Below are 19,572 nucleotides of genomic sequence, written 5' to 3'. Positions count from 1 at the left end.
CACATGCACAGATTTTCTTGCAAGTTTTAAAAGAAAAGGTAATAGTATTAATTGCACTTAACACCCAACCTGAAAAAGAAATTAAAAATTCAAGAGTACATAGACACACACATACATACTCTCACACACACACACACACACACAAACACACACACATGTAAGTTACAAAGTGGGAAAGGGTAGGTTAAATTGTTTATCACTGCAAAATAAGTCTCTTGTACATAGATCCTATAGATTGATGACTTGGATGATTTCAGACTCGGTTTGATGGTCTTTTCAGATTCCAGGTCAAGAAGATTTAACAATGTTGACCCGCAGGTTTTGTCTTCTTCTGGAGTCAACAGCTGCAGGGTTGATATTTAAGATGCTGCCTGTGGGGTATGGTTGGTCAAAATTCAAACAGGACACAACTTTGCAGGATGTCTGCAAACAGAAATACAGTGCCAGTCTTTCTGGTCTCATACTGTCTGTCCCTAGAAGCAGTTTCTTAAAACACAAAAAGGGTTAGCTTGCTCATCACATGGCTTCCTCCCACAAACTGGTCAGTTACCCAAAGATGGTCATAGTAAGCTGATTCTGGGTTCATTGTTTAACAAGCATTGCTTAACAAATTAAATGATGGCTAGTGGAATTTCCTTTTCAGTCAGGGTTCACAGCCAGCTAAATTCAGAGGTTACGTTTGGATATTTTGTAAAAGATTTAGGAGGTGAGTCATTCGCACTCATCTATGTTCATTATTTCTGGTGAGTTACTTCTAGACAGCCCAGTAACTTGTTGATAGCTTTGTAAGTTGTAGAGTACAGCTTTGTAGATATTTGACCAGCTTAGGAGCTGTTTACGTCACTTAAAATGCTGTTTCTCTGTTTTATTAAAACCTTCTCTCGTGGTTCCAGACTAGTCAATAAATAAATGTATTTTCAATATAAAACACGGTTTTATAACAATGGGAAGAACACAAATATAGTAAAGTTAATAAAGGAAAATGGAAATAGAAATTAGAAAGACAAAACAGATTGAAAGTTATGCCAAAGACAAAGAAAGGTTTGCATTTGGACTGAAACCCTTTAATTACACTCAATGGTCTGATGATGGGACCCAGACAAGGTTAGACTGTAGCTGCATGGATGTCTGCTGTTCTGTGGCATTCGCACACTTTCTATTTCATGTGTACATATAAATGTATATTTTTGGAAAGAGACATGTTGCCAAAGCATTTTGTCTTACACTCATTGGAAAAATACATGATTGCCAACATTTAAACAATTACAACAAGTTGCATTACAGGGGACAGGGGTGTTGAATGGTTGATAACTCTGATTATCGGAGGTGTTACCATGTAAAAAGCAATGCGGAACTATGAGCTCCCAAACTCACAGATAATTCAAAAAAGGTGCAAGGTTTGACGATATTCCCTTTGTTTGCAGAGAACAGGCCCCTGTGTATGAATGTGTATCGCTTCGAGCAAGCATAAATGAGTACATTACAAACTTGATTCATTATCACAAATTGATTGTTAGTGTAGATATTTGCACAAGCAAGATTTTTCAGTGAGAACTGCCCAATCGCGGAATCACACCTATCCGTAGATATTTTGTTCTGTGTTTTTGAAGTGCTGGTTGGTTGCCTATGGGCAGCACGGTAGCATTGTGGATAGCACAATTGCTTCACAGCTCCAGGGTCCCAGGTTCGACTCCGGCTTGGGTCACTGTCTGTGCGGAGTCTGCACATCCTCCCCGTGTGTGCGTGGGTTTCCTCCGGGTGCTCCAGTTTCCTCCCACAGTCCAAAAGATGTGCAGGTTAGGTGGATTGGCCATGCTAAATTGCCCTTAGTGTCCAAAATTGCCCTTCGTGTTGGGTGGGGTTACTGGGTTATGGGGATGGGGTGGAGATGTTGACCTTGGGTAAGGTGCTCTTTCCAAGAGCCGGTGCAGACTCGATGGGCCGAATGGCCTCCTTCTGCACTGTAAATTCTATGATATGATTATAGTCTGTACTCTGCCTATTGCAATTGAAGCAACATGCTGTTTGGTTCAATCAGTCAATCATCGGAATGTATGGCCTAAAAACATGGCATTATTGCAGGTGTGATGTCAGGTTAGCAGACTGTACATTCCAACAAGTGGCTGATGGAATCAAACAGTAAGTTCCTTTATTTGATCATAATAGGCAGAGTACAGACTGCACTTAACCAACTCATACTTACAAAATCCCAAAACATCTAAACTTAGATGGGATTCAACTGGGCAGAACTTGCTGAATGATCTCAAGTGTGCTACTGGCTACGCTAACAACCAATTTAGGATAACCAGCCAAGATCGTAATGTGGCTGATTTACACTTGCCAGAAGCGACATACATTCATGCTCAGTGACCGTTTCTCTGCAAACAAAAGGAATATGCTCAAGCCTTGTGGTTTTTTTTAAATGCCCAGGAGCTTGGGGAGCCCATAGATCCCCATTTGTTTCTCTATGACAATGCTTTGGCCAGTCAAGGTTGACGTGCCAACCAATCAGCACCCTTATGACCTGTAGTGTAAGTTGCTGTGGTAGTTTGGGATTTGTCATTTTTCTTTGTGTCCTAATGAGTACAACCTAGTGAACCTTCTCTGGATTGCTTCTAATACCAGTATATCTTTCCTTAGATAAGGGGACCAGAACTGTTCATAGTATTCCAGGTGTGGTCTAACTAATACCTTGAATAGTTTTAGCAAAACTTCCCTATTTTTATACTCCATTCCATTTGACTTCCTTATTATCTGCTGAACTTCCATGCTAGCTTTTGGGGATTCATGCATGATGATCTCCAAATCCCTCAGTGCTGCAGCTTTCTGCAGTCTTTCTCCATTTAAATAATATTCAACTCCCTTATTCTTCCGACCAAAGTGCAAAAGCTCACGTTTTCCTACATCTATAATCCATCTGCCAAGTTTTTGCCCACTCACATAATCTGTCTATATCCCTCTGGAGACCCTCTGTGTCATCCTCATCATTTGCCTGCACTCCTATTCTTGTGTCATCCACAAACCTGGCAAAAATACATTTGCTTTCCTCATCTAAATCATTAATATATATTGTAAATAATTGTGGCCCAGCACAGATCAATGTGGTACTCCTCTAGTTACAGTTTACCATCCTGAAAATGCCCCTTATCCCAACTCTCTGTCTTCGATCAGTTAGCCAATCCTCTATCCATGCTAATACATGCAACTCCATGTACTCTTATCTTATTAAGTAGCCATTTGTGTGGTACCGTATCAAATGCTTTTTGGAAAACTAAGTATATTACATCTACTGGCCCCCTTTATCTAGCCTTCTCATTAAAATGTTAATAGATTTGACAGGCACAATTTCCCCTTGGGACGACACGGTAGCACAGTGGTGAGCACTGTTGCTTCACAGCTCCAAGGTCCCAGGTTCGATTCCCACTTAGACCACTGTCTGTGTGAAGTCTGCACATTTCCCCGTGTCTTCGTGGGTTTTCTCCGGGGCACTGGTTTCCTCCCACAGTCCAAAGATGTGCAGGTTAGGTGGATTGGCTATACTAAATTGCCTTTGGTGTCCAAAACGATTAGGTGGGGTTACTGGGTCATGGAAATGATTTGAGGTGTGTGCTTGGGTGGGGTGCTCTTTCCAGGGACGGTGCGGGCCCGATGGTCCGAGTGGCCTCCTTCTGCACTGTAAATTATATGAATCTATGATTCATGAAGCTATGCTACTCAGCTTGTTTGTATTATATATTTCTAAATGTTCTGTTATTACATCCTTGTTAATGGACTCTAACATTTTCTCAATGATGGATGTTAAGCAAATTGAACTCTGCTTGGCTGCTTTTTGTCTCCCTCCGCTTTGAATACAGGAATAACATTGAATTACACTGTCAGTTTTCCAATCCTCTGGGACTTTTTCAGAATTTAAAGATTCTTGGAAGAATCCTGTATCTCTGTATCTCTTTAGTATCCTAGATTACAAACCATCAGGTCCAAAGGACATATTGGGGTTTAGCCCCATTAGTTTTCCTCATACTTTTTTTCTCATAGTCTTCATATACTTATTTCTCCCCTCCACCCCCCCTCCCCCCCCCCCCCATACACACACACATCACCTTTGCCCCTCGATTATTTAGTATTTTTGGAATGCTATTAGTTTGGACTTCCGTGAAGACTGACACAAATTATTTATTTAACTCCTCTGCCATGTCTTGATTCCCCATTATTATATCCTCAGTCTCATTCTCCAAGTGGCCTATATTCTCTTATCCTTTCTACATAATTAAATAAACTTTTATTATCTGTTTTTATATTACTTGCTGGTTTATCCTCAGTTTATTTTCTCCCTCTTTACTTTTTGGTCATTGTTTGTTGGTTTGTTAAAACTTTCCCAATCATCTGGTTTACCATTAATCTTTGCCACATTGTATGTTTTTCTTTTAGTTTAATGCGATCCTTGAAGTCATTGGTAAACCATGGTTGATGTATTCCCTTCCTAGAATCTTCCTCACTGGGATATATCTTTATTGCGTGCACTTTTTCATAAATATCTGCCATTGCTGATCAACCATCTTTTCTGCGCAACTCCTTTCCCAGTCCAGCTCCAGCCAACTCTGCCCTCCTCCCTTAGTAATTACCCTTATTCAAATTCAACACAGTTGCTGCTGACCTCAGTACCTCACTTTCAAACCGAAAGCTGAGTACCTCCAGCATTTTCTGTTTTAAGGGAGCAAAGGCTATTTCTTACTCCATCCACCTCACCAACTATGAGTAAAGGTCAGGAATTGTCCCTGCCACTTGGAAGAGTAGTTATAATGTAAAACTCCAATAAAGCTGAGGGGTGAATGGCAACTCTCTCCCCCCTCCAATGCTGGCCAGCGCCCATAACTGAGAGCGTGCACTCCTGCACGACTCAAATCCAGGATAATGAGTGGAACGGCTTTCTGATACCGTAATTCATCAAAACACACTATCGTCCTGCCCTGATTTCTGTCTTTAAAATGCAGCAGTAAAGACAGAGGCGTCTGGAGAAGCTTTATTTTCCCTCAAATAAGGCTGGGTTTATTTTTTTTTCTGAATTCTTATCGATTTAGGGCAAACTTGTTGGAAAACAAATGCAGGTTTGAGAGATCAAAAAGCCTGAAACATTTCCCTGTACTCAGTTCCAGTTGTACTGGAGAATGTTTTTGCGCCCAATCTAAAACAATGGAGCGCCTCTGTTAATTAACTTTAAACCAATTGCGAAATAAAACAGTCAGTCCCTGAATCGGGTTATAGGATAAAATTTGCAAACTTTTGTCTGGGTCCCATTGACTAGACCAACCCCCCACCCCCAGGGTGACACTTGCCAGGGATGGAGTAATTTCTGCAGGCTCCTGCTGAACTGAGTGGCGGTGCTTTCAGGAGGAGTTTGGCTTTTGGGGGCCGATCACTACGTGGCAGCAGAGAGAGATTTCATGATCCTGGAAATCAGAAGCAGAAAAGCCAGGGAGCGAGAGAGAGAAAGAGAGGAACAGCTAACTGCCGCGGGTCAACAAGGAGAGTCGTCAATTCCTCTGGGAGGTAAGACATCTCTTGGGCTGAGGACTGATTGGAATGTCCTGGGGGGCACTGTCCCCGCAGGGAGGGAGGGATACTGATTGAAGAATCAACCTGAAATCTCCCATAGCAATCTGAAATCAGGCAGAGACACCGATCGCGGAGAATGGATCTAATCTGCCGCTCTCTCTCTCTGCCGTGTTTTTTGCCCCCTCCCTTCTGATGTTTAGCGTGTTTTTAGCAGATGTGCAGCTTCTTTAAACCCCACTGCTGTCCCCTTCCCAAGCTCTACCCGCAGCTCCTTCCAGAGTTGTGTTTGAAGTTAACTCGCATGTCCGCTGCTGTTATATAAGCAATGTTTTGCTCAGAATGTTCCAGATGTACTTTCATTTCCCCCACTCCCATGTTTACTCAGAACGTGATAAGTTTGCAAACATTCCGAGCGTTGCATGCGTGCTTCCCGCTGAATATAATACTTGTTTGCTTGTTTCTGAAAACAAATGACCAGAAAATTCAGCTCCATTCTTACAAATAATTCAGTTACGTTCATGTTACAGGACTGTCGGTCTGGATGTGTTTATGGACCGGTCCTTTTTGCTACAGCGCACACAGCAATTCGTCACTTTCGACCCAGAAAGAGGTCTCCGCAGGGACAGAAATTGTTTTGCTCCAACAAAGTTATTCAAGCTGTTTTCAGCTGTGAGTAACACAACTCTGGAGCACAGACAGCAACAGCCCTGCTGGCCGGCAGTGTTTCACTGCGCTCATTCTCTCTCTCTTCAGGTACTATGCCCTAGGAGGGTGACGATGGATTTTCATGTGTTTGCCCATCGTTCTGCTTGGCAATAGCACTGGTTTCTGTTGCCCTCTGCAGGCCCTGACTAGCCGGGTGACACTCCCGCCCACAGAGCTTTCCATCAGCAGCATTGGAAGGATACTCAATCTGTTTGGCCACATTATGAACACACTCTGACCTTCCAAGTCCTGGGCTTGGATTCTCTGGTCCTCCCGCCGGATGTTTCTCGGTGGCGCACCAGTCGCTGGCAGTAGGATTCTCTACTCCCGCTGAATGTAAATGGGATTTCCTATTAAAGCTGCTCGACGCATCCAAGAAACCCGTGGGCAGGAATGTGCTGCTGGCAAGAACTGTGAATCCCAACGGAAGGAAGATTCTTGGCCTAGAATATGACTTGGATTTGATTAGATTTGGATTTGTTTTATTGTCAAGTGTACCGAGGTACAGTGAAAAACTGTTCTGCGTATATAGGATGTTGATATAGTTGCTTTACAGTAAGGCCCCTGTACTACAGCTACGGGGGTAGATCCCTGCCTGCTGGTTCCGCCCAGTAGGCGGAGTATAAATAGGTGTGCTCCCAGTACAGCAGCCATTTTGTCAGCTGCTGTAGGAGGCCACACATCTCAGTGTAATAAAGCCTCGATTACATCCTACTCTCGTCTTTGTGTAAGTGATCGTGCATCAATTTATTACACCGAGTTTTTCAGAAGATGGACCTCCGCATCAAGCCGGCTCGCCTGCAGCTGCATCCGCAAGCAGACAACGCCAAAAAGTACTTTGAACATTGGCTAACTTGTTTTGAAGCGTACATCGGGTCTGTGGCAGACAAAATTCCAGAAGCACAGAAGCTCCAGATCCTTTGCACGCGGCTGAGCTCCAACACCTTTCCAGTTGTCCAGGACGCGCCGACGTACGCAGAGGACATGGCGCTACTGAAGGAAAACTACGCTCAGCGGTCTAACACATTCTACGTCAGGCACCTCCTCTCCACGCGGCGTCAAATTCCCGGTGAGTCGGTGGAAGATTTCTGGCGCGCCCTGCTCCCCCTGGTTAGAGACTGTGACTGTCAGGCCGTTTCGGCCACGGAACACTAGAATTTGCTAATGAGAGATGCATTTGTTACGGGCATCGGGTCTGACTACATCCGCCAGCGCCTCTTAGAGGGGGCCACGCTCGACCTTGCGGTGACCAAAAAACTAGCGCTTTCACTTACGGTCGCATCACGCAACATTCAGGCATATGCCCAGACCACGTGGCCCACCCCCCCTGTGCATCATGGGCTCCGCAGAGGGCCGGCCCATCGTGGACCCCATCAGCGACCGCCCTCAGCCAATTCCACGCCTGTGCCGCGCGGCAGCCAACCAACTCCGGGTGGTGCCCAAATGCTACTTCTGTGGGCAGTCAAAACACCCCCAACAGCGCTGTCCGGCGCGGAGCACCCTCTGCAAGGCCTGTGGCAAGAAGGGACATTTCGCTGCCGTGTGCCAGGCCCGCTCAGTCGCCGCTATTGTCCCGGCACCCCCCACATGCAGCCAGTGGACGCCGCCATCTTGCCCGACTCGTACCACATGCGGCCCGTGGGCGCCGCCATCTTGTTCCTCCCAGGACCAACGGGCGCCGCCATCTTGCTTCCCCCACAACACGTGCGGCCCGTGGGTGCCGCCATCTTACCCGACTCAGGACACATGCCCGTCGGGCACCTCATCCGGCCGCTCATTGCCTGCAACCGCCAACGACCAGCCGCGTCTCGCCTCGGTTACGATTGACCAGTCTCGGCCACAGAACCTCGTGACTGCTTCAACTAAAGTGAAGGTCAACGGGCACGAGATCTCCTGCCTGCTGGACTCCGGGAGCACTCAGAGATTCATTCACCCCGATACGGTAAGGCACTGCTCCCTCGCAGTACACCCCGTTAACCAGAGAATCTCCCTGGCCTCCGGGTCCCACTCCGTGGCAATCCGGGGATACGGCATCGCCACTCCCACTGTCCAGGGCGTGGAGTTCAGCGGCTTCCGCCTCTACGTCCTCCCCAACCTCTGCGCTGCCTTGCCACTCGGCCTGGACTTCCAGTGCAACCTCCAGAGCCTAACCCTGAAATTCGGCGGACCCCTACCACTCCTTACTGTGTGCGGCCTCGCGACCCTTAAGGTCGACCCACCTTCCCTTTTTGCAAACCTAACCCCGGATTGCAAACCCATCGCCACCAGGAGCAGACGGTACAGCGCCCAGGACAGGAACTTCATCAGGTCTGAAATCCAGCGGCTGCTTCGGGAAGGCATCATCGAGGCCAGCAACAGCCCCTGGAGAGCCCAAGTGGTAGTGGTCAAAACTGGGGAGAAAAACAGGATGGTCGTTGACTACAGTCAGACCATCAATCGGTACACGCAGCTCGACGGGTACCCCCTCCCACGCATATCTGATATGGTCAATCAGATTGCACGGAACCGGGTCTTCTCGACAGTAGACCTGAAATTGGCCTACCACCAGCTCCCCACCTGCAAGGTGGACCGCCCATACACTGCGTTCGAGGCAGATGGCCGCCTTTCCCACTTTCTTAGGGTTCCCTTTGGCGTCACCACAAGGTCTCGGTCTTCCAACAGGAGATGGACAGAATGGTTGACCGGTACAGGCTGCGGGCCACTTTCCCGTACCTGGATAACATCACCATCTGCGGCCACAACCAGCAGGACCATGACGCCAACCTTGCCAAATTTCTCCACACCGCCACTCCCCTCAACGTATAACAAGGAGAAGTGCATGTTCAGCACAAACCGCTTAGCCATCCTCATGGAACTCCCCCTCCCCCACTGCCCCAAGGCCCTCAAACGTTGCCTGGGGTTCTTTTCGTATTACGCCCAGTGGGTCCCAAACTATGCGGACAAGGCCTGCCCACTCATTCAATCCACTGTTTTTCCTCTGACGGCCGAGGCTCACCAGGCCTTTAACCGTATCAAGACCGACATCGCCAAGGCCACGGTGCACATGGTCGCCGAGATGCTCCCCTTCCAAGTCGAGAGCGATGCATCAGACGTCGCTCTGGTCGCCACCCTCAACCAGGCAGGCAGGCCTGTGGCATTCTTTTCCGCACCCTCCATGCCTCCGAAATTCGGCACTCCTCCGTCGAAAAAGAGGCCCAAGCCATCTTTGAAGCTGTGCGGCATTGGAGGCATTACCTGGCCGGCAGGAGATTCACTCTCCTCATTGACCAACGGTCGGTTGCTTTCATATGTTTAATAACACACAGCGGGGCAAGATCAAAAATGATAAAATCTTGAGGTGGAGGATCGAGCTCTCCACCTACAATTACGAGTATTTTGTATCGCCCCGGTAAGCTCAACGAGCCCCCCGATGCCCTATCCCGAGGTACATGTGCCAGCGCACAAGTGGACCGACTCTGGACCCTGCACGACAACCTCTGTCACCCAGGGATCACACGTTTTTACCATTTCATCAAGGCCCGCAACCTGCCCTACTCCATCGAGGAAGTCAGTGCGATCACCAGAGACTGCCAGGTCTGCGCGGAGTGTAAACCGCATATCTACCAGGCAGTCCTTGCATGACTGGTGAAGGCCTCCCACCCCTTTGAACGCCTCAGCGTGGACTTCAAAGGGCCCCTCCTCTCCACCGACCGCAACACGTACTTTCTCAGTGTGGTCGATGAATATTCCCGATTCCCCTTTGCCGTCCCATGCCCCGACATGACGCCTGCCACCGTCATCAAAGCCCTAGACACCATCTTCGCTCTGTTCGGCTTCCCCGCCTCCGTCCACAGCAACCGGGGATCCTCGTTCATGAGCGATGAGCTGGGCCAGTACCTGCTCAACAGGGGCATTGCCTCGAGCAGGACGACCAGCTACAACCCCAGGTGGAGAGGGAGAATGGGACGGTCTGGAGGGCCGTCCAGCTGGCCCTACGGTCCAGAAATCTCCTGGCCTCCCGCTGACAGGAGGTCCTCCCCGACGCACTTCACTCCATTCAGTCGCTCCTGTGCACTGCGACTAATGAAACCCCCCATGAACGTCTCTTTGCCTTCCCTAGGAAGCCAACCTCCGGGGTTTCGCTCCCGACGTGGCTGGCAGCCCCTTGACCCGTTCTCCTCTGTAGCCTTCGAAGTTGCTCCCCCTCCTTTTAAAATGAGCAAACGTTACCAAGTACCGCTAGCAAATGAATGACCAAATGTGTTTAGCATCACTGCAGATTTCAAATACAGTTATGCTTACAGGTAGAAGGAGGGGGTGCACAAAGATTTCCTTGGCCCAAAACAAACAATCTGTTCAGGCAGCCTCTCTTAAAACAACTGGATTGTTTTGTCTGCTCAGGTAACTCTTTCAACTGAGTCAGTATCCAATCTATTGATGAAGCTTTTTTATTTTAAGGTGGTGATGGCAGGGAACAGGGAAATCTTTGATTTTAAAGTTCTTTTAAAAATGTTTTGGTTTTATAAATTCAGAGTACAGAATTATTTTTTTCCAATTAAGGGGCAATTTAGCTTGACCAATCCACCTAACCTGCACATCTTTGGACTGTGGGGGCGAGACCCATGCAGACACAGGGAGAATGTGCAAACTCCAAACAGACCCAGGGCCGGGATCGAACCCGGGACCTCAGCACTGAAGGCAGCAGTGCTAACCACTGCACCACCGTGCTGCCCAGGGAACAGAGAAATCTGAGCGGAAGTCACTGTGGGCACCTCCACCCATGATCTCTGAAATTCCTTCCCAAAGATCTGGGGCTGCATTCACCGATTCCCAGGCTATGTCCTAACGCTGGCATGGGAACGGTGGCCTTTTACGACTGAAAATTTGGCGTAAAACGGCCACCGATCCTCCGTTTGGCTGGAGGCGAGCAGCCACGCAGCATAGAGTACCCGGCTCTAGCTGCCGATACAGCCTGGAGAATTGCTGGCTCTGTCCATGTGCATGGCGGTGGTCTGCAGCGGCCGCGCTGCGTGACATGGCGCCGGCCGCGCGTGGACCCGACCTGCAAAATAGTGCCCCACTCTTTGGCTGGCTTGCGAGCCCCGGACCATGCTCCAACAGTGCCCCCAGTCCCTGCCAAAGACTGCTTTCCTGCGGACCGGCTCTTCCCTGACTGTGGCGGCACTGGACTGAGTTCCTGACAGGTAAGACATGAGAGACCCACGCCGCCAGGGACTCCGCTGGTCGGGGTGGAGCATCGCGAAAGCGGCGCTGCCCCCGATTTAATCAGAAACGGGATTCTCCGGCTGATCGGAGAACGCGATTTCGGTGGCGGCGACCGGAGAACCCCGCCCCTAATCCCCAACCTTTCGAAAACTCCTAACAACCTTGCATGGGAACACCTTTCCCCACGACCAATTTTTGTTTTCACTTTTCCTCCTTGGGACCATCCCTCCTTCCTATCTGGGATGCTGTGAATATTTGTTACATCTTTAACAAGCTTCCTTCTAAATCAGGGAAAATCTTAATATGTAAACAGTCAGGGAGAGAGTGATTGTCACAAAATGAAAGAAAGTGTGAAGTGATTCATTTCAGTAGAAAGATCACAGAGAGACAGTGCAAAGTAAAGGGTGCAACTCTAACGAAAGTGCAGACGCAGAGGGATCTGGGTGTATATGAAGGTGGCAAGTTGAGAGAGCAGTTAATAAATCATTCAGTATGTTATGCCTTATTAATGGAGGCATTGTGTTAAAGGCAATGAAGATATGTTAAACTTATATAGTACACTTGTTCGACCTCAAGTGGATTATTTGTCCAGTTCTTGGCATCACAGGTTAGGAAGAATATGACGACATTAGATAGAGTGCAGAAAAGATTCATGAGAATGGATCCAAGGATGAGGAACTTCAGTTATTAAGGTAGGTTGGAGAAGTTGGGATTATTTTTCTTGGGGAAGAGAATGTTAAGAGGTATTCAGAATCAGAATCAGAATAGATAGACAAAAACTGTTCCCAATGGTGGAAGGATTCAGAACCAGAGGGCCAGATTTAAGATAATTGGCAAAAGAAGCAAAGGTGACTTGAGGAAAATCTTTTTCACGCAGCGAGTGGTTAAGATCTGGAATGCACTGCCTGACAGTGGATTATTATCTGAAAAAGAAGAATGTGCAGGGCTGCAGAGCACGGGCAGGAGATTGACAATAGGTGAATTGTTCCTTCAGAGAGCCAGTACAGAGATGACATGCTGCGTGGCCTCCTTCTGCACAGAAACCATTCTGTGACTGTGAAAGGAAGACCGGCCATTACATTAGCATCTTTCACAACTTAAAACAAAGTGTCTTTTGAAGCAATGTAGGAATTATCACTGGCAATTTGCACACATAAAGTCTCATGTGCAGCATTTGGTTCAAGGCTAAATATTGGCTTGGAAACCAGAAAGAACTTCACTGCTCTTCCCCAGATAGTGCCACAAGGTTGTTTAAGCCCCCTGAGCGTGCAGCCGGGACTTCAGTTCAACATCACATCTAACAGGCAGCACATCCAGGGTGCAATTCTCTCAGCCCTGGGCCGGGCCGGAAAATGCCCGCGACCGGCGCGAATCGCGCCATGCCGTCCCGACGCCGGCACGCGATTCTGCACATAGCGGAGAATTGGCGCCAGGATGGGCCGAGCAGGAGTCGTAAAATTCCTTGTTATGGCCAGAAATGCTGATCCTGAGGCCGTGTTGACGCCGTCGAGAAATGCGTCAATGCTTAGCCTCAGGATCACAGAATCCTGCCCCCAGTGTGCCACTCCCTCACTATTGCACCGGGGGTGTCAACTTAGATCATGTGCTCAAGAGGTCTGGAACGCAATATTCTCTGAGTGAGAGTTAAGCGAGCTATGCATTGAGCTAAGAGAGAGTAGGGGCAGGATTCTCCGGCCGCGTTCGCCCGGCAACCGGAGAATCCCGCCTGAGGTCAATGGATTTTTCCATTGTACGCGGCTCGCCCGTGACGTTCTTGCGGCGGGGAAGAGTCTTAAGAGATTATCCTTAGACTGCAATGGATGCAGGTTCCTGAGTTCCTACAACATTACGATTTTTGCCCCTCAGGCTCTACTGTCTCAAATTTTCTTCCCATGCCCCAAGGCAATGTTGTCATTTTATCCACGTGGTCGGATGCAAGTCAAAGTTAACCTCATCAGGTTATCCTTCCTGGTATGCAATCAGCTGAAGAGCCTGACAATAAGGAGAGGAAGTGCCTTTTCTTTAGACTCAGTGGTGCCACCAGATAGTGCCATGAATACAAGACATTTCAGACTTAACCATGTATTTTGATGCAGCTTCTATCAATACAACGTGCATACGTTTGTCAAACAAAATGGTTCCTGCGACACTTCTCCAGAAAGACACCTCTTGTTAAGTAGAACAATATGCTCTGTGGGTGTGCGCTGCAGGGAATGAGAATATAAAAGAAGTGACCTAATGTTTTGAGGCACTTGAAAAGAAATTACACCCTTCTGATGAAATGCAGCAGCCCTGACACTGTTTGCTGCAAAATGGTTATAACTGTGCCGAGTGTTGAGTGTCTCGAACTGGAAGAGGTGTGGCATCTGAATTGCATTTTCGTGATGAGGCAAGACTGAACAGATTGCCTGCAGTTTTACAGCAAAGTTCAGACAATAGTTCCAGTATTCCCAAAACAATCAGGTTACATTTCAGTTAAAAGCATCTGTAATTAGTTAACAGAGATCATCAGAATCCAAAGACTCTTGTGTGCAGTTACAGATTGCAAAATATTCCTTTACCTCAGTTTATTTCCCATTTCTGCAAAGCATATTGGCACTTTATAAAAAGAAAAGAAAGACTTGCATTTATATAGCAACATATAGCCTCCTCAGAATGCCGCAAAATGTTTTACAGTTGAACTGTTTTAATGTCGGCGGGTGTTCCTATTCCACATGGACTGCAGTGGTTCAAGAAGGTGGCTCGCTACTATCTTCTTAAGGGCAATTAGGAATGGGCAATTAATGCTGGACTAGCCAGTGACACTCACTTACCGTGAAAGAAGTTTTAAAAATGGGAGTTTGCGCACGGCAAGCTGTCATAAACAACAATGTGAGAACCAGATAATCTCTTTTCTCCCCCAAGTGATGTTGGTAGAGGGATAATTTGGCTAGGACACCCCCATACTGCTCTATGAAATAGTGCCCGAATCATTTACTTCCACTTGCATGGTCACCATGGTGCCTTGGTTTAACATTTTATTTCCTTGCACTGCTGCCCTTTTGCAACTACATCTGGAAACTCCAGTTTCACATGTACGATGTTCCTACCTAACTCTACCTCACCACCACCTCTGTCAACTGTCCACTGTCTAGAAATGGCCAAACTACCTGTCTGACATTCAGCACTGGACGACCAGATATTTTCTTCAACTAAATCGTATGAAGACAGAAGCCATTGCCTTCAATCCCTGCCACAAATTCTGCTCCCCAGATAACAACCCCTCTCTTCTGGCAACTGTCTGATGCTCAATCAGACAATTTGCAACCATGGTGTCATATTTCACTTGATCATGAGCCTCTGGCCATATCTGTGTCACCATGAAGGCAGCATGGTAGCACAGTGGTTCGCACAGTTGCTTCACAGTGCCAGGGACCCGAGTTCGATTCCCGGCTTAGGTGACTGTGCGGAGTCTGCACGTTCTCCAGGAGCTTTGGTCCCACAAGTCCCAAACGACGTGCTTGCTAGGTGAATTGGGCATTCTGTATTCTCCCTCAGTGTACCCGAACAGGCACCGTAGTGTGGCGACTAGGGGATTTTCACAGTAACTTATTGCAGTTTTAATTGTAAGCCTGCTTGTGACACTAATAAAGATTATTATTATTACTGCTTATTTCCAAACCTGGGTGGATGGAAGCAATGAGGAGCACACAAAGAGACTGCAATGGGATGCAGACAGGTTAGATGAGTGGGCAGCAAGTTGATAGATACTGTATAATGTGGGAAGTGTGAGGTTATCCACTTTGGCAGGAAGAGTAGAAAATCAGAATTTATTTTTCAAACGCATGAAACTTTTAAATATTAATGTTTGGAGAAGCTTGGGTATACTTGTACAAGGAGCACAAAATTAGCATGCAGATACAGCCAACAATTAGAAGACAAGTAGCATGTTGGATTTTATTGCAAGGGGGTTGAAATACAAGAATGTAAAAGTCTTGCTACAATTGTATACAACTTTGGCGAGACCATACCTGGGGAACTGCTTGCAGCTGTTAATATCCTTGCCTTGGAGGTGATATAGTGCAGGTACATTTGATTGATTTTTGGGATGAGGCAGTTTTCCTGTGATAAATTGGGCCGATACCCTTTTGAGTTGAAAAGAATGAGAATTGATCTTGTTGAAACTTACAAGATTCAGAAGGGATGACAAAGTCCCTGAGAGGTTACTTATCCTGGCTGGGGAAATGTTGAACACGGGAGCATAGATGTGAATTGCGAATCTTTGGAACTTTGGTGATAACCTCTGGGCCCACTCACTTCTGCCCCCCCCAATTACCCTCCAGTCCTGCCCACATACCTTACAAACCCACTTTCTCCCTGTCTTCTGAAAGCCAGGACTGTAAAAAGGAGGGCCTGGCTTCCTTACCTCCAACTCTCCAGCACAATACACAACACATTGGGAACCCACTGCACCAGACAATTCTCGCTGGCCTCTTTATCTAAATGCACGAAGCATTTGGCGCAAAATAAATGAATTAACGGCACAAATTAACGTGAATGCATATGATCTTATAGCCATTCTAAAGACGCGGTTACAAGGAGATCAAAAATGGTCACTAAATATTCAGAGGTATGTGACTTCGTACAGACAGGCAGGAAGAAAAGGATGATGGGGTAGCTTTGTTTGTATGCAATGGAATAAGTACAATAGCAAGAAATTATCCTGGATTAGAAGATGTAGAATCCATATGGGTGGCGATAAGAAATAACATGGAATGGAAGTCACTGGTTGGAGTCGCCTGTAGGCCTCAATTAGTAGCTATACTGTAGAATGGAGACTACATCAGGAAATAATAAGCGCATTTAACAAAAGACAGTGTTTTAATCATGGGTGACTTTAATCTTGTAGATTGGGAAAATAAAATTGGCAGAAGTAGCCATGAGGAATAACTCATAGAGTATATTCAGAACCGTTTCCGAGAACAATATGTTGTGTATCCAACCAGGGATCAGGCTATTTTGGATTTGCTAATGTGTAATGAAACAGGTTTGATAAAAAATCTCAGAGTAAAAGACCCTTGAGGAAGCAGTGACCAGGGATTTCACTCCGAAGGCTTCGATTTCCCATTCCTTTATACCAATTTCTTCACCTTCTAGAATTTCAGATGATGTATGTGTAAGACCCACATGTGGCTGAGGTAATTCTTCCTGATGTCTGGTAAACAGGACACATCTGCTTCATTATCCCTAGGCAGTTTCCACCTTAACAGCCCTTTGCAACCACAACAATCAGATGACCCTCTTGCTCAGGGTCTACAAATGTCTGTGGTTGTCGAGTTTAAACGTCCCTTCCTGCATTTCGCTACAACATTGCTGTCTGATTAGTAAGTTCGCGGATGACACCAAGGTTGGTGGAGTGGCAGATGGTGTTGAGGATTGTCAGAGGATATATCAGGACATGGATAGGTTGGAGACTTGGCAGAGAAATGGCAAATGGAGTTTAATCCGAACAAATGTGAGTTAATGCATTTTGATCAGTCTAACGTAGAGGGGAAATATACAATAAATGGCAAATCTCTCAGGAATATAAGTCAAAGGGATTTGGGTGTACATGGCCACAGATCTTTGAAAGTGGCAACACAAGTGGACATGGTAGTCAAGAAAGCATATGGAATGCTTGCCTTCATTTGGATGGGGCATCGAATATAAAAATTGGCAAGTCATGCTACAGTTGTATCGAAACTTGGTAAAGCCACACTTGGAATATTGCGCACAATTCTGGTCGGCACACTACCAAATGTGGAGGCTTTGGAGATTTATCAGGATGTTGCCTGGTCTGGAGGGTGTTAGCTATATGGAACGGCTGAATAGACTCGGACTGTTTTCATTGGAACGATGAAGGTTAAGGGTGACCTGATAGAGGTCTACAAGATTATGAGAGGCATAGATCGAATGGATGGGAAGGCACTCTTTCCCAGGGCGGAGGGGGTCATTCAGTGGGGGGAATAGGTTTAAGGTCCATGGGGCAAAATTTAGAGGAGACGTGCAAGGCAGGTTTTTTACACTGAGGGTGGTGAGTGCCTGGAACACGCTGCCACGGGAGGTTGTGGAAGCAGATACATTAACGGCGTTCAAAAGGCATCTCGACAAATACATGGATAGGATGGGTATAGAGGAATACAGCACTAGGAAGTGCTGAGGGTTTTGGCCAAGGATGGTATCATGACTGGTACAGGCTTGGAGGGCCAAAGGGCCTGTTCCTGTGCTGTATTAATCTTTGTTTTTTATTCTTTGGTTTATGCCCTTTCACGGTAGGCCTTGGGCGGGATTCTCCCCTACCCGGCGGGGCGGGGGGTCCCGGCGGGCTGGAGTGCGTGAAACACTCCGGCGTCGGGCCGCCCCAAAGGTGCAGATTTCTGCGCATCTTTAGGGGCCAAGCCCTCACCTTTAGGGGCGAGGCCAGCGCCGGAGTGGTTGCCGTCTCGTCGGCTGGCGTGGAAGGCCTTTGGCGCCATGCCTGCCGGGGCCGAAGGGACTCCGCCGGCTGGCGGAAGTCCGTGCATGCGCGAGAGCGTCAGCGGCTGCTGAGGTCATCCCCGTGCATGCGCAAGGGGGGGTTCACCTCCGCGTCGGCCTTCGCGGAGGCTATGGCCGATGCGGAGGGGAAAGAGTGCCCCCACGGCACAGGCCCACCCGCGGATCGGTGGGCCCCTATCACGCGCCAGGCCACCGAGGGGGCACCCCCCGGGGCCAGATCGCCCACGGCCCCACCAGGACCCCGGAGCCCACTCGCGCCGCCAGGTCCCGCCGGTAAGGGGAGTGGTTTAATTCACGCCGGCGGAACCGGCATTACAGCAGTGGGACTTCGGCCCATCGCGGGCTGGAGAATCGCCAGGAGGGGCCAGCCGACTGGCGCGATTCCCGCCGGTGCCGGAGAATTCGGCGGCCGGCGGGAGCGGGATTCACGCCACTCCCCGGCGTTTCTCCGACCCGTCGGGTGGTCGGAGAATCCGCCCCTTATGTCTGGACACCTGTGGTTTCCATCATTGTGCACTTTGTATTGCATTACTTGACCAAATGGCCCATCGTGCAATCTGGTCCGGTGACAGAGCTGATTTCCATTGATATTTTCAAACCCTAACCACACTTTTAGGGCTTACATTGGAGACTATTGAAGATACTGTGCCATTACGTGTGTGTGTGTGAGTCTAAAATGCACCAGCAATTAAAATGACCCCAACATCAACTCTAAAAGGGATAACTATTAAAGATATTTCTTTAAATTTGCAAATTTACTTGCCCGATTGGCAATATTGTCATCAAGTACTACTGTGCAACACTGAATCTAAACTGCAGAAAGCTACACACTCCAGTATTGCACAGCATTACCAGTGTGTGGTAGTCTGTGTAGAGGTATTACGGTACCTGGTAATGCTGGAACACCATTGGTAGATATTGGATGTTTCCTGTTGGTCAAGCTGTATGGTAGCTCCGCCCTACAAGGTGGGGTATAAGAGCCCGTGCCGCCCCAGCAGCCTTCATTCTGTACCTGAGCTCCTGGGGGAAACATCTAGCTTATTAAAGCCTTCAGTTGGACTACAACCTCGCTTTAGTGGTCATTGATCGTGCATCAGTTTAATAAGCTAGATTTAAAAGGATGGAGCTCCGAATCAAGCCGGAGTGTCTGCAACTCAGCCCCCACGCGGCGAACTCAGCGGCAATCTTCAAGCACTGGCTGGCGTGTTTTAAAGGATATCTCGAAACGGCCGAAAACACACCCACGGGAGAACAGAAAATGCAAGTCCTGCACTCGAGGGTGAGCCCGGAAATTTACAACCTCATCGAGGATGCGGAAGTTCGATACAGCAATAGAGCTGCTAAAAGGACATTATATTCGCCCGGTAAACCAGGTCTACGCCCGACATCTGCTAGCAACGAGGTGACAAATCCCTGGGGAATCGCTGGAAGAATTCTACCGTGCACTCCTGGGGCGAAATTCTCCGTAATCGGCACGATATCCGCCGACCGGCGCCAAGAAAGGCGCACATCAGTCCGGCATTGCGCCGCCCCAAAGGTGCGGAATCCTCCGCATCTTGAGTGGCCGAGCCCTAACCTTGAGGGGCTAGGCCC

The 19,572-nt window shown here is 47.9% G+C and overlaps 1 protein-coding gene across 7 annotated transcripts in view; it reads left to right on the top strand.

The window, feature by feature from the left end:
* The first annotated feature begins 5,008 nt into the window (after positions 1-5,008).
* Positions 5,009-19,572, top strand: part of LOC140427113 (prolyl 4-hydroxylase subunit alpha-2-like) — a 195,791-nt gene continuing 181,227 nt past the window's right edge. For 2 of the 7 annotated variants that reach the window (XM_072512642.1, XM_072512638.1), the window contains exon 1: positions 5,009-5,547. The gene's annotated coding sequence lies outside the window, so the exon portion shown is untranslated. The remainder of the gene's footprint in view (positions 5,548-19,572) is intronic. The other 5 variants (XM_072512643.1, XM_072512637.1, XM_072512639.1 and 2 more) reach the window with 3 other exon arrangements.

Source organism: Scyliorhinus torazame, chromosome 7 (genome assembly GCF_047496885.1).
Source record: "Scyliorhinus torazame isolate Kashiwa2021f chromosome 7, sScyTor2.1, whole genome shotgun sequence".
Classification (NCBI taxonomy): Eukaryota; Metazoa; Chordata; class Chondrichthyes; order Carcharhiniformes; family Scyliorhinidae; genus Scyliorhinus; species Scyliorhinus torazame.
The sequence above is the reverse complement of the archived record's forward strand: the minus strand, read 5'-3'. Positions and strand labels throughout refer to the sequence as shown.